Here is a 20,950-nt window from a genome sequence, read left to right on the forward strand (position 1 = left end):
CAGTTGACTTTCCATTATTAATTATGTTGTTTATTTAAAAAATCAATAAGAAAACGGCCGGTATAGTGGAAAAATTATCAGGGCAAGTGATTTTACATGTGCCACTGTACCGGGGTACACTAGCAATTTTAAAGTTATTTCCACCCCTGCAGACCTTCAATACTGACTGACTGAGTGAGTTTGGTTTTACGCCGCCTTTAGCAATATGCCAGCAACATCACGGCAGGGGGCACCAGAAATGACCTTCAATACAATAACATAGCTGCAATGTTCTTAAGTTTACACATTGCACTGTTTGTTAATAGCTGACTGAGTTTAGTTTTACGCCGCTTTTAGCAATATTCCAGCAATATCACGGCGGGGGACACCAGAAATGGGCTTAACACATTGTGCCCATGTGGGGAATCGAACCCGGGTCTTCGGCGTGACGAGCCAACGCTTTAACCACTAGGCTACCCCACCGCCCCGTTTGTTAATATATTACATAAGATATGAGGACATGGGAGATGGCATGCAGCATGGTTTAATTAATTAATTTGTTTGTTCACTGTTTACTCAATCACTCAACATTGTTGTAACCCTTTGACAGGTCCTGTAAATAATTGACTCTGGAAGATACAAACCAATGATGAATTTTGTGGCAATGATCCCTGCTGTGAGGGGTACATAGACACACTATCAACAGGTCAGTTTGGAAGCTGGTTGACATTAGGCACATTTTAGTAGCCATTTCACAAAAGCAGCAGCATACAAATTTAGTAACCATTCACAAAAGCAGCAGCATTAGACAAATGTAGTAACCATTTCACAAAAGCAGCAGCATTAGACACAGTTAGTAGCCATTTCACAAAGCAGCAGCATTAGACAAAGTTAGTAGCCATTTCACAAAGCAGCAGCATTAGACAAAGTTAGTAGCCATTTCACAAAGCAGCAGCATTAGACAAAGTTAGTAGCCATTTCACAAAAGCAGCAGCATCAGACAAATTTAGTAACCATTCACAAAAGCAGCAGCATTAGACACAGTTAGTAGCCATTTCACAAAGCAGCAGCATTAGACAAAGTTAGTAGCCATTTCACAAAAGCAGCAGCATTAGACAAAGTTAGTAGCCATTTCACAAAAGCAGCAGCATTAGACAAAAGTTAGTAGCCATTTCACAAAAGCAGCAGCATCAGACAAATTTAGTAACCATTCACAAAAGCAGCAGCATTAGACACAGTTAGTAGCCATTTCACAAAGCAGCAGCATTAGACAAAGTTAGTAGCCATTTCACAAAGCAGCAGCATTAGACAAAGTAGCCATTTCACAAAGCAGCATTTTAGTAGCATTTCACAAAGCAGCAGCATTAGACAAAGTTAGTAGCCATTTCACAAAAGCAGCAGCATTAGACAAAGTTAGTAGCCATTTCACAAAAAGCAGCAGCAGATAAATTTAGCAACCATTTCACAAAGCAGCAGCATTAGACAAAGTTAGTAGCCATTTCACAAAGCAGCAGCATTAGACAAAGTTAGTAGCCATTTCACAAAGCAGCAGCATAAGACAAATTTAGTAGCCATTTCACAAAAGCAGCAGCATTAGACAAAGTTAGTAGCCATTTCACAAAAGCAGCAGCATTAGACAAAGTTAGTAGCCATTTCACAAAAGCAGCAGCATCAGACAAATGTAACCATTCACACAAAAAGCAGCAGCATTAGACAAAGTTAGTAGCCCTTTCACAAAAGCAGCAGCATTAGACAAATTTAGTAACCATTTCACAAAAGCAGCAGCATTAGACAAATCTAGTAGCCATTTCACAAAAGCAGCAGCATTAGACAAATTTACTAGCCATTTCACAGAGCAGCAGCAGGGCTCGATTTAAGAGATGTTAACCTACTTGCACCAGGTGCAACCTAAGATAAAAATCTAGTTGCACCAGCCAAATTCCATCTGCACTGCTTTTATTGCAATATTTAATGTGAGAAATATGCTATTGAATTATTTGAATGTTTTATTCAGAGTTTACCCACTCAAAAATCGAGTTGCACCTGGTGCAAGTAAGACAAATATCTAGGTTGCACTTAGTAATATTGGGTTGCTCCAGTGCACGTAACAAAGCACTAAATCGAGCCCTGAACAGCATAAGACAAATTTGGTGGAAATTTCCCATTGCTAGGTTATTGTCTATACAATGTAATGGCCATACTGATGAAAAAAATGAAAAGCAACATCAGACATAGATTCAGTATCCAAGGATACAGGGTAGCAGCCACATCACAAAATTTAGTACCAGTGTCATAGATACAATTTAGTATCTACGTTATAGAGAAATGAGAAAGCCTGATGAAAATGTTAATTTTTTCATCACTTGAGTAAAGTTTCAAACATATTCCCTGAACCCAGCACCGAACATATCTGAGTACATTCTGCTGACACTGAGTCAGTTTACATATGGAACTACAGTTAATATTTCCTTTTTATCAAATTAGTACTGGTAAGTGCTGCACACAGGCCCTAGTACAGAGTACGTTGAAATAACCACGCAATGTACTTAAACGTTGATTTACTACAGGTCTCGTTGACATCGAACAGCCATGTTTTTAGTCTGGCAAATTTCAAACCGTCAAGAGATTTCGAAATGTTTCATATTTCATTACAAATACATGTTGCAAGGTATGAGGACCAGTAATTGGCTGTGCCTGGATATCATATTGTTTCTGTATTTCCCTACAAACTTGATCTGAATCAAAGGGGTCAAAACAGCCACATGGGATAGTCAAAAGAAATTGTGGACGATTGGAAACATCATCACAGCAAGTGAAGAGTGAGTGAGTAAGTTGGGTTTTACGCCACTTTTAGCAATATCCCATCAATATCACCACAGGGGACACCAGAAAAGGGCTTTACACATTGTACCCATGTGGCCAGCAACAAAAGAAGGACTATTATTCCGATTTAGTAAACCCTCAATTTTCTTTCATTAACTGATCAAACAATTGGAGCCAGCCATTACAAAGGCTGAATACAGCCTTTGCTCAAACTAAGCTTTACATCTCCCAAACCCATGATAAACCGAGGTTCACGTTTTGACAAAGGAGAAGAGCGTCATATTTTTCGGGATGTTTTGACTGAAGTCATCATGGCATCTTTATCAGTCCCATGTGACGGTCATCCACTCGGCATTCCTGACTGATCAAAGCAGGGGCTACCATGCATTATTGAACACCTTGTTAATCACTGTGTGTTGGTTATAGACATATGAACAAGTATACGGATATACCTCATACACCAACTTATCAACCTGATTGGTAGAGCTAGCGGCCAATGATTAACACCCTGTATCACGCAGAGAGATGGGTAATAAAAATGATGCTGCTTCAAGGCTGAATGAACTGCAGGAGTATTCGATTATTGTTCCGTCTGCGGCAACATGCTGACGTCCAACTGTGTTCATCGTTGTTACAATGCGATATCATTGTTATGAGTGTACCAAACATAGGTCATCTCCCTTTGTCGTGTGTGTAATTACTATAAACATTAGATAATAAACACGTGGCAAATAGTGGAAAGGGTTTTGCTTGGCTGCTTGCAATACAGCGTTTCAGCAAGTAGGGTCAATTGTTGGTAATTCTTACAGACACACAGCGATAGTCTATTAAATCATTCATCAACGTACTTGAACTAAGTATTCCAATAGTCACATCAATGGCGACAAGGGTTTGGAGATCTGCAGTCAACGTAAAGAACTGGGAAAGTGTAAGTGCAAGGCATAAAAATGGGAAACATACTGTACTGGATTGTCACAGTTCAGAGAGCAAGAACAGACACCATGTTACGTTCAGACAACAAAGAATTGATTAATATTGTGCTTCTAGTACTGACATCACTGTTATCTTTGTCCAAAGAAGGGCTGAGGTTTGGATTTAGAAAAAAACATAATGTAGACATGACTTGCATGACTAGTCAAGTCATTCCCAATCAATACTTGTATTGGTTTACTGCTTGGATACAGACTTCACATAAATACAGTTTTTTATCCATTTGTTTTCGTGTGAAGTATATGGTGCAGTGTTTGATGGTCAAGACAGGTCGAAAAACATAATTGGTTGCATCATACTGTGATAGATCAATCCAAGCAAAATAACATCAAGATGATGTATCACGTAGAAAAGGTTGTTTACAACGTACAGACATTGGTTTCATAAGAACAGACCAGGATTTCTTATTTAGTAAGGTCAAGTTAGATCAAACCGAATAATTAATGTATCGATTAAGATAAATCAACACAAGGACAAAACATCCAAATGAGGTATTATGTTAGATATGTCGTTTACAATGTCAGACATTGGTTTTGTAAGAGCGGCTGGGATTTTTTATTTGGTAAGGTCAAGTCATGTCGAATCATATAATTAGTTGTACAGATTATGACAGACCAGGAACACAAAGACAAGAAGATGACGTGTTACAAAGAAATGTTATTTACAATGTCCAGACATTGGTTTCCGTGATTTCTCATTAAGTAAGGTAGAGATAGGTCATATCATATAATTAGTTGTATCAAATTATGATATATCAACACAATGAAAATATCATCAAAATGATGTATAATGTACAAGATATTCTTTACATGGTACAGATTTTGGTTTTGTAACATCAGATTTCCAACTTTTCACACTACTCCACGTTCATCTCAAAGCTACCATCTGATGATGCAGTTCACGTCTGCCATCATTGTTTCCATCTACAAAACAAGCAGTAAAGCATAACCCAAGGAGAATTGGTACTTATTGATAACAGACAGAACTGCAATAAAACGTAATTGCGTCTTTAAGTTTGTAAGTACGTTTTCAAATTGGCCAATTGTTCTTGTGATTATATACTGATATGACTTTTATAATCATTGATATCATAGCACCTAACCAGGTTTGAGACACATAATTAAAGCCCAACACTACTGGGCACCATTCCACAAACTTACGATCACCTTATGACTGCGACATTTAAAAGTTAAGTTATAGGGTTTACAATTACCTTATCAGTACGACAGTCGTAAGTCTATGTCAAAGTATGGGAGTTACGATCATCTTATGACTTTGACAGTCAAAAGTTTAAGTTAAAGCAGAGGGGTTACAATTACCTTATCAGTACGACAGTCGTAAGTCTATGTCAAAGTATGGGAGTTACGATGACATTCCACAGTCATAATTCTATGTTAAAGCACAGGAGTTCCTTGTCACTACGACAGTCGCAAGTCAATGGTAAAGAATGTAAGATACAATCACTCTACTATAACTTTGTAAAACAGAATCAGCAACACAGACTTATCACACCTACTCAGACGCACATCAGCTTCGACCAATTTTATAAAATTCCCATGCTTTACGCATTACATAAAAAATATTCTCTTAATCTCTGACCCTTGCTTCTGTTTATGGTAAACAGCGTAAGGAAGCCGACATTTAAAATTTTCCACCAGCCTTCAGTCCAGCTCCTTACACTACAGATTAATGAATACTCTATTTGCCCAGCATGTCTAGCAGACCATTGTGGAGGCCTGATTTCCACAGGATGTCATGATGGATAAGGCAGTTCTGTTTCCGGCCACCATTGATGAATCTGACAGAGAATGATCACACTCTCCACTGAAGAAGACCAGAATACTCTCTAACAGCCTAAATGATGGAAGTTATGTAAAGTTTATGAAAATTCATGAAATGGTTAATCAAATATTCCTGAGGAAAGCAACATTTTTTGTGCGATGAATGTCTTTTTGGTGAGGGAAGAGTCTGCATGTTTCTTGCATTTCAAAGAACAAGATCTTGAATTATTACCTGTGTGCTAAGTGCAACGCTATATCACTTGACTGACTGTGACAGGGTGCATCGATATATCACTTGACTTCCTGTGACAGGGTGCATTGATATATCACTTGACTGCCTGTGACAGGGTGCATCAATATATCACATGACTGACTGTGACAGGGTGCATTGATATATCCCTTGACTGCCTGTGACAGGGTGCATCAATATATCACATGACTGACTGTGACAGGGTGCATCGATATATCACTTGACTTACAGTCGATATATCACTTGACTTACAGGGCATCGATATATCGCTTGCTCACTGTGACAGGGTGCATCGATATATCACTTGACTTACAGGGGTGCATCGATATATCGCTTGACTTACAGGGGTACATCGATATATCACTTGACTTACAGGGGTGCATCGATATATCACTTGACTCACTGTGACAGGGTGCATTGATATATCACTTGACTCACTGTGACAGGGTGCATCGATATATCAATTGACTCACTGTTACAGAGGTGCATCAATATATCACTTGACTCAATTCAACAATGGCAGTAATCCCATTAAAGTTGTTGTAAAGAATATTCAGTTGGCAACTGATATACTTTTCAATACAATACTAATGAATTCAAGAAACAAAAATTAAATATGTTCAAGGTGTTGTGTTATAACACAAGTCAATACCCTAAACCATCAAAGCTTGTGTTGTCCTATATCACAGCATCATGCATTCAAATACACCAGCATCATACGACAATATTCCCACATTATCAACCTTTGAACTATACATGCAGAACTAGGTTGAAAAATGTGCAAAAATGAGAAATTCAATATGGCTGCCATGGCATGGTGAGCACTATCGCTGGAACCCAAGAGTACTTTACTCTTCATTTTAGCACTCTGATAACTGAAGGCCATGCTGATAACTTTAACGGCCATGCTGATAAGTTAAAAGGCCATACTGATAAGTTTAAAGGCCATGCTGATAAATGGAGGCAAAGGGAGAGTTTTCTCAAGGCAACATTTCAGGCCTCTGAAGTTCATGCTTTCCATGACTGAAATTATATAAAAATTTGATTCTATTTTTTTAGTTGTATTAAAACCTAGCTTCATCTTCATGCATATTATACAAAGTTTAAGATTTGGGAAACTTCTTTCAAAGATAAGACTTATACATGTATGTTTAAATGACATATTGAATCACATTCTGTCAAAATTCTGGGGGGAGAAAAAGAGAATGAGAGCAGCAAGAGCAAAAGAAGAGAGAGACACACACACAGGCAGACACCACAAATTGGCTTCACACATTGTACCCATGTGGAGTATCGAACCCAGGTCTTCACACATTGTACGCACATGGAGAATCGAACCCAGGTCTTCAACGTGATGAGCAAACGCTTTAACCACCAGGTTTTGCTTTTACCACTAGGCAACCCCACTTCCCCTGCTATGATAGCTTTACATTTAAAAAACAAACCAATCTAGAAGGACTTCGTGTCAGCTCTTGGCATACTTTGTATTCTCTATTTGAAGCATGATTTGTGGTTAATACTGTGGAGAAGATTTTGGGTTCTCTCAACGATACTACCAGAAAATCTGTCACCATTTCACCGAAATTAGCTGTATTGGTGTATTGATTAGTCATAAAAGTCAAAATCAGCAACTTTAGCGAAAACATGAAATTCTGCTGACAAGGGTGAATACTACAATATTTCTGATCAATCACAATCCCAGAATCATAGCCGAGTGAGTGAGTATTGGATCTCATGGCATTTTCAATGAGTGAGTGAGTGAGTATTGGATCTCATGGCTATTTTCAATGAGTGAGTGAGTGAGTATTGGATCTCATGGCTATTTTCAATCAGTGAGTGAGAATTGGATCTCATGGCTATTTTCAGTGAGTGAGTGAGTGAGTGAGTATTGATCTCATGGCTATTTTCAATCAGTGAGTGAGTATTGGCTATCTCATGGCTATCAGTGAGTGAGTGAGTATTGGATCTCATGGCTATTTTCAATCAGTGAGTGAGTGAGTATTGGATCTCATGGCTATTTTCAATCAGTGAGTGAGTGAGTATTGGATCTCATGGCTATTTTCAATCAGTGAGTGAGTGAGTATTGGATCTCATGGCTATTTTCAATCAGTGAGTGAGTGAGTGAGTATTGGATCTCATGGCTATTTTCAATCAGTTTCAGTGAGTGAGTGAGTGAGTATTGGATCTCATGGCTATTTTCAATCAGTGAGTGAGTGAGTATTGGATCTCATGGCTATTTTCAATGGCTATTGGATCTCATGGCTATTTTCAATCAGTGAGTGAGTGAGTATTGATCTCATGGCTATTTTCAATCAGTGAGTGAGTGAGTATTGGATCTCATGGCTATTTTCAATCAGTGAGTGAGTGAGTATTGGATCTCATGGCTATTTTCAATGAGTGAGTGAGTGAGTATTGGATCTCATGGCTATTTTCAATCAGTGAGTGAGTGAGTATTGGATCTCATGGCTATTTTCAATCAGTGAGTGAGTGAGTATTGATCTCATGGCTATTTTCAATCAGTGAGTGAGTGAGTATTGGATCTCATGGCTATTTTCAATCGGTGAGTGAGTATTGATCTCATGGCTATTTTCAATCGGTGAGTGAGAGTAGTGAGTATTGATCTCATGGCTATTTTCAATCAGTGAGAGTGAGTATTGATCTCATGGCTATTTTCAATCAATCGGTGAGTGAGTATTGATCTCATGGCTATTTTCAATGAGTGAGTGAGTGAGTATTGATCTCATGGCTATTTTCAATCAATGAGTGAGTGAGTATTGATCCTCATGGCTATTTTCAATGAGTGAGTGAGTGAGTATTGATCTCATGGCTATTTTCAATGAGTGGTGGGAGTGAGTATTGAATCTCATGGCTATTTTCAATCAGTGAGTGAGTGAGTGAGTATTGGATCTCATGGCTATTTCAATCGTGTGAGTGAGTATTGAATCTCATGGCTATTTTCAATCAGTGAGTGAGTGAGTGAGTATTGATCTCATGGCTATTTTCAATCGGGTGAGTGAGTATTGATCTCATGGCTATTTTCAATCGGTGAGTGAGTGAGTATTGGATCTCATGGCTATTTTCAATGAGTGAGTGAGTGAGTATTGGATCTCATGGCTATTTTCAATGAGTGAGTGAGTGAGTATTGGATCTCATGGCTATTTTCAATCAGTGAGTGAGTGAGTGAGTATTGGATCTCATGGCTATTTTCAATCAGTGAGTGAGTAAATCAGTAGATAAATATACTGTTTTCACAGGAAGATAGATTGTCGATTTCAGCATAGTAAATTGAATTTAAAACGCACTGCTTCAGGTTTCCAAGCCACCATGATATTGCTGAAATATTGCTGAAAGTGCTGAAAAACCATTCTCAATCACTTACTCACTCAGGTTTCGAATATAAACTTTTCTGCTGGTTGAAATCATCCCAGTACATTTACCTCCATTCTACTAGAAAAACAAACCGGGGTGTTCGTTTTGGGCACATGGGACTCAGACACCACAATTAATCATACAGAGTTGTGTCCCTTTGGCAATCTAGTATCGAGTTTAATGACATGCTCTGCGAAACAAATAATGGAGACGGTTTCCACAGAGGGAGTTGCTGATTATCAGGAATAAATCGGGCGCGCTTATGGCCATGACAATCGCTAAGTTTAAATTTGATGGTCTGATTAAAATCTTGTACCATACAACCTAAACTAACACAGCTGATAATTCTCTTATCATCAATATCTTAAAACACAGATGCACCTGTATCACCACGTACTACATTCCAGTCAACTGCTGGAGATGGTGGGTAAGAGGGTACAACTCTGTTTAACATCACATGCCATGAGTACATTGTACCAGAATTCCTTGATGGCCGCAGGTACAAAAGCTTGAAAAGTACAAACAAATGCCTTTAAGTCGTCTCTGTGCCCCCTACATTGCTTTAATATCCACATCATACATAGGTATGTTCAAACACCTACATTATTGGCCCAGTCAATGGATTAGTGTGTACTTGATTGTCATTCTCAGCTCCCCGAGGAACATATGTCCCAAGTTGCCTCTGAGGCACTTGAGGTTAACAGTCACATCACCCTCTCATCCTACAAGGTACCCATTCACTGCTGGGTGAACACAGGCAGAGGCCAATACTTTATACTGACTACGCTTCCAAAGACATGCTAGAAGGTAAACTGTCACATGACCATATCATTCTTCCAGGTACCCATTCACTGCTGGGTGAACACAGGCAGAGGCCAATACTTTATACTGACTACGCTTCCAAAGACATGCTAGAAGGTAAACTGTCACATGACCATATCATTCTTCCAGGTACCCATTCACTGCTGGATGAACAGAGGAATATTTATTATTATTATAGGATATTTATATAGCGCACATTTCAAACAGTCAAAAGTCAAACACCATCTTTAACAGATTTGTGACCAGTGTCACCACTTATATAATCCTGGCTCAAACCATGATTCTACAAAAAGGCAACCACTGTTCAAATCCTGGAGGAAGCAATTTGGGTAGATGTCTAAAACACAGCAATTTGTTGTGCAGAGTTACCTCCCTTGGGCATGCCAGGAAGTTATGATCATTTCCCAAACTCATGTTTCTAGGTTTGTGAGCACCATGGTTACAGGTCAGTAAATGGATCACTTCAGGCTTTCCTTCAATGTTCAGTTGATACATGGTGATGTAACTGAAATAGTGGTCACATCAACATCAAACCCCACTCACTCACTCACAAAAAGAAGCCACAAAGATGTGTAAGCTCAAACAGACAGTACACTAACTTCTTTTACTTGCATAATGCATAATGGGTTTGGATTGTTCATCTGAGGGGCAATTCCAGTACATTAGCTACAAACTATAAATTCTCATGCAAGCAAACAATCAACACAACAAAAACTAAAAAAATTAGTTCCCTCATCTATTTGTATACAAATAGTGGTCATGAGTAATGGAAGGAAAATAACACAATCACTTTCAACATCACAGGATGGGCTCATCTATATCCCTTTTTATACGTCGATAAAAGTTTCAAACTCCACTACATGCAGCAGAGTTGTAAACTTATTATCGACTCGCTTTGGTATACAAAGACACAAGGGTGAAATTTTCTATATATTAAAAGAAATTTTTATCTTAGTGTAAAAAAATTTTTGCCATATATTTGGAAACAGAGAATGTTCCACAAAAGACTTTAGCTAGATCTTCATCTTTCCTCTGTGGAAGTGTTTCCCCTGTTGGTCTGCGAGTGGTCCATAAAACTGACATAATCAAGAAAAGCATCTCCTTAATTCTGAGATGTTTTCTTGTATCGGTCATCGAGAATATTCACCATGTTTCGCAATAAAAACCCATAAATAATATTGTTCACAAAAACAAAAAAACATAATGAAACGTAACATAAAAATACATACAGACTCTTAAAAATTCCTTCTGCATCTCGATTTGTCCTAGAAAATATTTGTTCTATTACTTGTTCTAATATTGGTATGTACAATGACAACAAGAACTCTGAGAGTGGAGCCTACTGCTAATATTCCATCCATTAAGGTGACAACTGTCAAGTAATGAACGTTTTCCCCCCCACCCAATACCACTCCTCCTGGTATCCCCCCCAAACCCCTACTGACGACATCAGCTGGCTAGTGATAATCGCCCTGATGATTTATTCCTAGTATTGATTATTGTGCCTTAATGACGTCTGCTTCATTAAAACCAGGTATCGTGTAGTCAAGGGGACATAACTCCTGTGGATACAGCTTGTCACCATTTTTATTTGACCGCTGACCAAAGGGAGACGACTTGGATAAGGTCTCTCTCTTTTGAAGTTTTGGACAAAAACATTGTTAATATTAAAACAGAATAACAAAGTATCACTGAAAACATGCACATCTTAGAACAGAAGGCATAATAAGTATTCTCATATAACAAGTTCTCCAGTCTGTTTTCACCCTTGTCTGTGTCCAGACTATATTATAAGTTTGCAACAAGTCTTGATGATGACTAGGTCGATCTACCATTTGGGCTAGGGTGAGTGAGTGAGTATGGTTTTACGCCACTTCAGCAATATTCTAGCAATATCATTGCAGGGGAAATCAGAAATGGGCTTCACACATTGTACCCATGTGGGGAATCAAACCCGGGTCTTCGGAGTGACGAGCCAACGCTTTAACCACTAGGCTACCCCATCGCTCCTAATTTGGGCTAAGGATTGTTCCCTTAGCTTGAACTAACACTAATGACCAAACTAACAAAGAGGGAACATTCACATCATTCTCACTTTCACTTACTAATACTACAGGTTTTTCTTAAACATGCTTTGGACTTAATCTGTCCAAATACCATAGTTAGGTATTTATCCTCTTACTTTATTTTTCTCATTCACTGGAAAAACAAATAGCAGACAACACGAAACAAACCTAGAGACATTTTACTTATATACTACTACTTCCTTCTTGAAATATAGTATATCTCTGGAGATTACTGTCTAACATTGAGATACAAAAATGTAATTTTTAGAGTAAAATTGATATTTTATACTTATCCTGACTCATGCTCTTTTGCTTGTCTTCTTCTTCTTGCGAACATAGTGGAACACTTGTATCTCCTTATTTGAAGCTCCTTCAAAATAAAATCACTAATTGGTACTCACCACGAGTTTGCTCCCCTTTGTCTCCCTGGCGGGAAAGGTGTAAGCCACCCTCTGGCCATGTGCTCCACTCTCTCCTGATTTAGCGAGCCCAACACTTGAATTTACAGGGAAATCCAAAGTGTTATGTGGGGAGGATGGGAGGAGCTAACCTCATGAGTCAGGATAAGTATAAAATATCAATTTTACTCTAAAAATTACATATTTTTCCTTATCCTGACTCATGCTCTTTTGCTGTAGCATCCTCACGGAGCGGAGGTGGGTAACAGAATACTTTGGATTTATAATTAGTGATTTTGTATAGATATACTGTAATATCCCCTCACGGGAACTTCATGAAGTCTTAGATTTAGGATGTTTCCTGTATAAAAAGAAAACCATAGGTTATATAAAGCCATTAAAGGGAATTACATTATGAATATATTGAACAATACATATAAATTATATATATATATATATAGGTGACTCTGATAGAGGCACTGAAATTGACTATATCAAGTATATGCTTAAGGTAGAATACTTAAGCTGAACATATATACATAGCCCTAAAACTCCTTAGAGTTATAAGCTAGATGAGTATGTATAAAATACATATTAATCTTGTGAGGCTAATATTTTAAGCCCTCTGAGGGACTGTCAGTTGCTGGCGAGGACCAGTGGTCGAAATGGTGAATGCCAGAGACATCTTCTGTAGTGATGTCTCTTAGGTAGTGATTAGCAAATACCATGTTAGATTTCCAATAGCATCCTTCCATAATGGAGTGTTCAAGGAACAGTTACGTGTAGAGGCGAGGGTAGAGGCCAGTGCCCTGATCTCATGTGGATTTGATGCTGTTGGTGGGTCCAAGCCTGCTGCCTTGTAGGCACGGGAGAATGACAGTCCTTATCCAAATAGATATTGTGGTCCATTGACACTTCTGTTTGATTAAGTGGCGATAATGGGATGAATAAGCGTTTGAGAAATCTTCTCCTTGTTTTGGATAAATTAAGTAAATAAACTTTGGCTCTTACGGACACAGTGATAGGTCTTGTGTATCTTGTGATCGAGAATAGAGGATAAGCGCCGGGATGTGGAATAATCTGTCTGGTTGACCTGGCAGTTGATTCTTTGCAATGAAATCCCATCTTAATCCGAGGAGTGCTGTGTTATGATTGTCATCAAACTGTATCCTCTAAGTAATCCAGGCGTGAATTTCAGACATTCTTGCTGCTGTGGCTAGCGATAGCAGAAACAATGTTTTCTGTGAGAGAAATTCAAAGTTTGTCGATTCAAGGGTTCATAGACCTCACTTTCGTGAGGTGTTGTAACACTACATTCAGATCCCAAGCTGGAAGTGGAACTTCGCTTTTGGTCCTCAATCGGGCTTCGTAGTAAGGCCAGTAACTCTGGAGATCTTGTCAATTTGACACCCGTTCTCATGGTGATTACAGAGCTAAAGCGGCAAGATATGTTGATATCGTTGAACCTTTTAAATGTTTGTTTTGGTAGGTAACACAAATAGTCTGCCACTTGAGGTTGTGAAGCCTCTCTTGCTGTAAACCCTTTCTTTGTTGCATAATTTTGAAAACTGTGCCACTTGTCGTCGTACAAGTTCTGAGTTGAGTAGCGTAAAGGCAAAGCGTGACTGCTTTTGCAGCCCTGGCAGAATATCCTCTCTTGTTTAAACACATTTGTATACAGTCCATGCGTGTAGTTGGAACATTGCTGGGTTTCCGTGCACTTGTTTGGTGTGAGGATGATGAATAACAGGTTTCTTGGCGCTTGGGTAGCTCCAGTGTTGGTTGACCGATTTCTTGAATTAGTATGGGAAACCACGTTCTGGCCGACCAGTAGAGCGACCAAAGTGAGTTGTAGGCTCTGTGTTTGTCTGATTTTCTGTAATACTTGAGGTATTATTGCTGGCGGAAGCAGCGTGCGCGTGAGAGCCTTCCATGATAGACTTAAATCCGTTGCCCAAGCTTGGGGGTCTGGGACTGGTGACCACGAATGTCGGTAGCTGATTGTTGAATCGGCGTGGCGAATAGGTCTATTAGCGGCTCTCTAATTGCTTGATTATCTGTGCAAAAATTTCGGTTGATCATCCACTCTGTCGGTGATGGTAGATGAGGCGAGAGAGGCGTCTGCTAGTATATTTCTGGCTCGGGAATGTGCACTGCTCTGACATGTAGATTTAGATCTTGTATTAAATCGAACAGTTGAAAGCTTAGGTTCAAAAGGTTCATCGATCTCGTTGAGCCTTGCTTGTTTATGTAGAACGCCACTGTCGAATTGTCTGTATGGATCATTAAGTAGCATTTTGTAGAAATGTGCTCCAATGTAGAATGGCGTTGATTACAGCTTTCATTTCTAGACTGTTTATATGGGTTTGCATTCTTGCTGATTCCATAACCCTGATATCGTGTGGTTGGTGAGATGAGCTCCCCAACCTTGGGTAACAGCGTCTACATACAGATGGGTTTTGTATTCCTGCTCTGCTAAACAAATCCCTTCGCAGCATTCGATTTCTTGGTCCACCATAGTAGATGTGGTCTGAGATGTTTTGGTAGACTGAATGGTTGTACATCGTTGAGATGTCGTTGATGAGACCTGTAGGGGCGTAACTGTAATCTGCCTGTGACAGTCATGTCTTGGGCTGATGTGAAAGACCTAGTAGGCTCTGCCATTGTCGCGAGTGGTAGCGGAGAGAGAGTAGAGCTGGTGGAATGGTCTGTTGTATCTTGAATAGCGGTCTTCTGGTACCATAATCACGGTTGCGATTTGTGATGAATCGAATACCTAGGAACTGTAGGTCTTGCGATGGTACTAGGTCCGACTTGCGTAAGTTTACTAACCAACCTAGTTGTGTTAGTAGCTTTATGATGTAATTTAACTGTAGTTTGAGGCGCGGTGGATCTTGATCTACTTGTATCCGTCGTCGAGGTAAAAGCGCTCTAGCGTAGCCCTTGGCGATGTAGAAATTTGATAATCGGTTTAGTTATCCTCGTGAATAGCCAGGGGCTGATGATATTCGAATGGGAGTACTTTCCACTGGTAATGTAGCCCTTCTAGAGTAAATCGTAGGTATTTCCTGGAATCGGGATGAATGGGGATGTGCAAGTAGGCATCCTGTAGATCTATGCTGCCCATGTAGTCCATAGGGCCGAATCATCTGGCGTAACTGAGGTAAATGTATCATCTTGAAACCGGTGGTTTCGCGTAGATAGTTCTTGTTGAAAAAGCTCATGTTGTAGATGAGTCTGTATTTCTCCGTGGAGTTTTTCTTGGGAACTAGGAAAACTGGGGAGTAGAAACCTGGTTCGGCGTTTGCTTGATCTATTACTTCTATGGCCTGTTTGGATAGGAGTGATGAGACAGCCTCTTTTATCTTTGGTAGTTGTTAAGCTTGTAAATCGAACTTGGGGGTTTGATTGTCAGCGGAGGCTTGTCCTGTAGAGGGATCTGAAAAATCCGTGTTGAATAATGTTGGAGGCGTAAGGATCTTGCAGTATTCCCCAGTTTTCCCAGTGTAGTTGGAAGCGTCCACCCACTTGAGCTGGTTGTACTGGAGCGGCTGGGGTGGAAGACTCCAGTGGTTCGAACCTGTGTTTCAGCGTCTATAATTGCGGGAACCTCTGGGTGTCCTGCCTCTTCCTGATCCTCCTCTATAGTTGCCATATGGGCGCGAAAAGAATCTTACCTCTAGAGCTGGCTATCTTCCTGTCTCTTGCTCTTTGTAGGCCCGTGAACTTAGATCTGCCTGAGTATCTTTGTGAAGTCTGGCGAATGGCGCTGGCTAGTGTGTCCATCGATCTAATCATAAGGACTTCCCTGGAATCCTTAGAGACTTCCTTGGCGACCTTGTCGATTTCTCCGTCAAAGATGGATGTTGTCGACCCACGGGGCTGTATATAAAGTGGGGCTGTAAAGTTCTCCCCAATTACAGGGCCGCGAGGAGGCCTTGACGGCGAGCTAAGGTCAGTGCTGCTGAAACAGATGTAAGATGATCCGTTAAAACTGCTGATCTTTCTTTTGCATAAGTAAGGCAGAATAAATCATTCTATCATCTTCCGTCGTGGAATCCGAATCTAGTAATAAGAGTCTCATTGATGCGTCCTAGATCTATTTAACCCAAAGAACATCGTCTCGTCATGGTTTCTATATGAGCCAGCCAACTTGCGATCATCCATCTTGTAAATCTTGTTCTTTACATAAGCTGATGATCTTATAGTTCTCATCGATGTCCTGGGCCTTGTAGAAGGAGTCCATGTTATCGTGGAGAACTTCTTGGCTTGAAAGTTGGGTAGATGTGGTATCTGAACTTTAAGTAGCTTTCTGGAAAGCTGCATCTAGATTCTGTGGCACTGCATGTCGGGTCGTCGGGGGTAGAGTGATTGCATCTGGATCATCTTCCTTCATCAAATCGTCTGAGCTGTATTGCCACTTTTAGATGGTGATGTGAGATCTAGGTTATTGACCATCAATACCGTATCTCTGCATCAGAAAATATGATTCCTCCATCATCCTCAAAACCATCATCATTAATAAATTGTAGATGCTCTTGGGGACTGCGTGTAGCTGTCTGTATATCTGATGAGGTTTGTGGCGATCTAGTTGACTTGTCGCGCTCTATGTGGAGATCTGATGGGTGATCGACCTGGTGATGAGCGGGTGGAGATCGTCTATGGGATGATCTTCGGAGACTTGTGAGGTGAATGTTGATAGCCCAGCGAAGCTCTTGGCAGTCCCTCGATGTTCTTCTAGGCGATGAAGATCTGGAATCATATGTCTTTTCCAGCGAATGCCTTAGCGAAGCTTCATTTCGTCGGTCGAGGGGATCGATGATATGACCTTCGCGAAGGCTTCCGTGATGTCTGATGGTCTGAGTCCATATCTAGAGATGAAATCGAAGATGGTGATGATCTCTCCGCCTTAGCGAAGGCCGAAGAGCTGTACATCTAGGTCCTTCGTCAAGGTGGTGCGGGACTTCCTTAGCGAAGGTGACATCGTCTTGGCTGCTTTCGTTGGCGGGGGTGCCTCTGGGGTGCTGTCTACGTTGGAGCCTTCGCGAAACTCGGACCCTGCTTGCGCGCGGTTTGTAGTGGTCCTCCATGATGTTCATAATCTGCGCATCATGTCTTCTGGGATGATCTGTGGCGAAGTAAATCGGCGTCTTTTCTGCGATGGGGTTCACATCAATGGCGTCTGGCGTCGGTGTAGAAGGCATCAGGCTGCATGGAGATCTCTGCAGAAGTCACAGTCGCTGACACGGTCGCTTCTTCTGCCGTAAGTCGGGGATGATTATCGGCTGATCATCGTAGAGGCCCAACTCTGCTGCTGGAGCGATCTCGGCTGAAAGTTCTTGCTGTCTTCGTGGAATTTCCCTTTGGAAGTCTGCGCTGCCCTGGGTGTCCTCAATCTGCGTTGAGGCGGCGATGAGGCCCCTCTTAGACTTAGTCTGCAATGGCCGGGATGTCTGGGGAGGCGGTCGTTTCTTGAGTAACGGACTGCGTCCCACGTTCCTCTGCGCGGGGTCTCTAGCAGAACACCAGGCGGAGAGGGTCGATCGCTAGCAGCTGACTGGAAGGAATATCTGGACTCTCTGCCATGTTTTGCCCTTGTTTGCGTGATCTATCTGCAGCCGTCTTAAAGGCATAAAGATGATATTTATTAAATGCAGAATGAGATAAATTAATGCAGTAACTGCAGCGTGAATTAAGCGCTGCAGTAGAACAACTAGGGCATATTACATGTGGATCGGAGGCAGAAAAAGCGTAATCTACAAATCGTTACAGATTTTCATGAGCGTAAAGCTAGCTGAACAATCCGCGAATACACGTGAATAAACAGTAGAAATCGATAATTAATCAATACAAATAGTAAAGGATACTAGCTATACCTCTATAGTAACCTATGAGAGGTAAAACTAAGAGATTATCAAAGGATATGTGTGTAAGGAGACACAAAGGCGGCTCTCACATCCTGCTCACTGGTGAAGAAGGAGAGTGAAGCACATGGCCAGAGGGGTGGCGACACCTTTTTCCCGCCAGGGGAGACAAAGGGAGCAACTTCGTGGTGAGTACCAATTAGTGATTTTATTTTGAAGGGCTTCAAATAAGGAGATACAAGTGTTCCACTATGTTAGCAAGAAGAAGAAGACAAGCAAAGAGCATGAGTCAGGATAAGGAAAACAAATGAAAGAAACACTCATAAAATGTCTTTTATCTAAAGAATACTTACATTGAGAGAGCAATAACAGAAACGTCCTTGACTTTTCCAAAGATATTAAAATCAAGTAAATCTATTGCATTAAGTCTAGTATCATATGTGTGCATGATTTACTCCGACTTTATGGGGTTATGTCCTGTTGTTCCATGGCAAACCATGGATGGATGGGTTTGTAATAAAAAGAAATGTAAGGGTATTACAAAAAGTAATAATTCAGAATTATCAGTTGGATCCTAGAAGTGTTGAATCTGTTACACATAAAACAAACGGAAACACCTTTACGAAGATTAATTAATAAATGACAAGATATTTTACATAAATTTGCAAAGTTTGTTGTTACACACTGGAAGCAATTACCGAAACAATAAAATATGTGCCAGAAAAAAACAATTGATATAAGCAATGCTGTTGGGATATAATGACACACAATCTAACAAGATTCTGTCCAACCTATTCATTCGGTAGCCTTTCCCAACATGTGGACAATGCTGAACTCACAGAATGGCACTGTGTACAGTGTAACACATTTATTCCCTTGACTATTCAGACGAGTACCTTAGTCTTCAGCCAATCATTACAAAAAGATGGCCAGTCAACCATGACTGATCAAGGTTGTGAAATTTATTCAAAATATATAAATACTGACAACAGACTACCTTTCTGCAATCCTGCAGGCAACTTGGAAATGATGTAGGCTTGGACTGAACAAACTCTTCTGAATCCTCACAAACAATCAAAAGTTATAGTTTATATAAATAACACAGCACACAAGTCGAATTTAATCATGTTAATATTCATAGAGACGGCTTTTACAACAAAAAAAAAGGCAATTTTTTTTTCACTTTTTACAAACCTGTTTCAGAATATTTTTAAACAGCATTGTTCACCACAAGGGGGATAGTTCTATGGATATACAACTTCTTTATAACAATATACGCAACAATTCACTTGCTTGATAACAGCATTAGCTTCTACACTGAAACATCACATATATTGTAATGAATAAGTTATATAGCCATATATCCATCCCCCTTGTTCATCACACCAACTTCGAAATGCCACCCAAAGAAGACAAATTGTTCACAGACAACTACTGTTCCATCAGGCTCAAGTTCATCAACCAGTGATAACAAAATAATAAAACCTAAAACTTGTCAAATGTGTGAACAAATATTGTCCAATCACATTAGGCCATTCTATATAATGGAATAGAGACACCATGATAACAAAATATTATAAGATACACCTAAGTCTCAACAAACTAGGTTTCAATGCTTGCTGCTTGTACTGTTTCTAGAAGATACAAGAATGTTCCAGGAATGTTAAAGAGATTAAAATCTTCAAAGATGTCCATATTCTGAATCTTTACTAATTATTTTTCTATCACTTACTTTTCCATCGAATTACATCTCAAAATCAACGGCCATTAATGAAATTTCAAATTTATTTATGACAGTTTCTTAACTGTCAAACATGTGTTTGATATGTAACAATTATGTACAAAGACATATTGAACTAATAAAAATATAGAAACACATTTCCTAATTTGAATAAATTCTTTACAAGATAACAACAAAAATGACAATGAAGGAATGTGATCCAGAATGTTGGATGACATTTAATACAGCTGCTATATTTCAGAATAATCTTCCATTATCTTCGAAGGGGATAATTAATTCAAATTAAAGGGACACTGTTCAAGATGATGATAACGACTACACATCATGATACATCTGTCAGTATTCAAACAACAAAACAAGGAATGTATGATACTTGACAGATGAAGAGTGATGAAAGGGAGATAACTCCACTGAATGATTGGTTGACTTGTGTCCTGAACATGAGTCAAATCATGGTCCTCTTTTCATATGGATAATCTAAACACAATAAGAAACAGCATAGGCAGATCCAGGAATTTTCAAGGGGGGGTGGGTGGTGATTGTCAGGGGGACATTGAGATAGTATACACACTGAAAATTTTGTAAAGAATACGCAATTCCTATATATGACTGTGGCTAATCTGTCGTGGCAATCAAAACAAGCTGAAGAACACGAAATTCTTTCATATTACTACAGTTGATATATAAATATGAAGGAATGAAGTATTCTTTAAATTCCTTTAACGGTATACAGTTATTTTCGTTGATACAGTTTCATCAATATATTCCTTTTCCAAGCTTGCTTATAAAAGCTTCTTCTTCAAATCACCAGAACCTATAAAATTAAGTTTTAAAGCTGAAACAACAGTGAAACATCAGTTTGGGCAC

General features: G+C 39.7%; 1 protein-coding gene across 1 annotated transcript in view; it reads right to left on the reverse strand.

Moving 5' to 3' along the window:
• LOC124262247 (cysteine--tRNA ligase, cytoplasmic-like) overlaps window positions 1-20,950 on the reverse strand; it is a 299,881-nt gene that overhangs the window by 267,864 nt on the left and 11,067 nt on the right. The window lies entirely within an intron of this gene.

This window comes from Haliotis rubra, unplaced genomic scaffold (assembly GCF_003918875.1).
Source record: "Haliotis rubra isolate DU_JTF1 unplaced genomic scaffold, ASM391887v1 Scf83, whole genome shotgun sequence".
NCBI classification, from domain to species: domain Eukaryota; kingdom Metazoa; phylum Mollusca; class Gastropoda; order Lepetellida; family Haliotidae; genus Haliotis; species Haliotis rubra.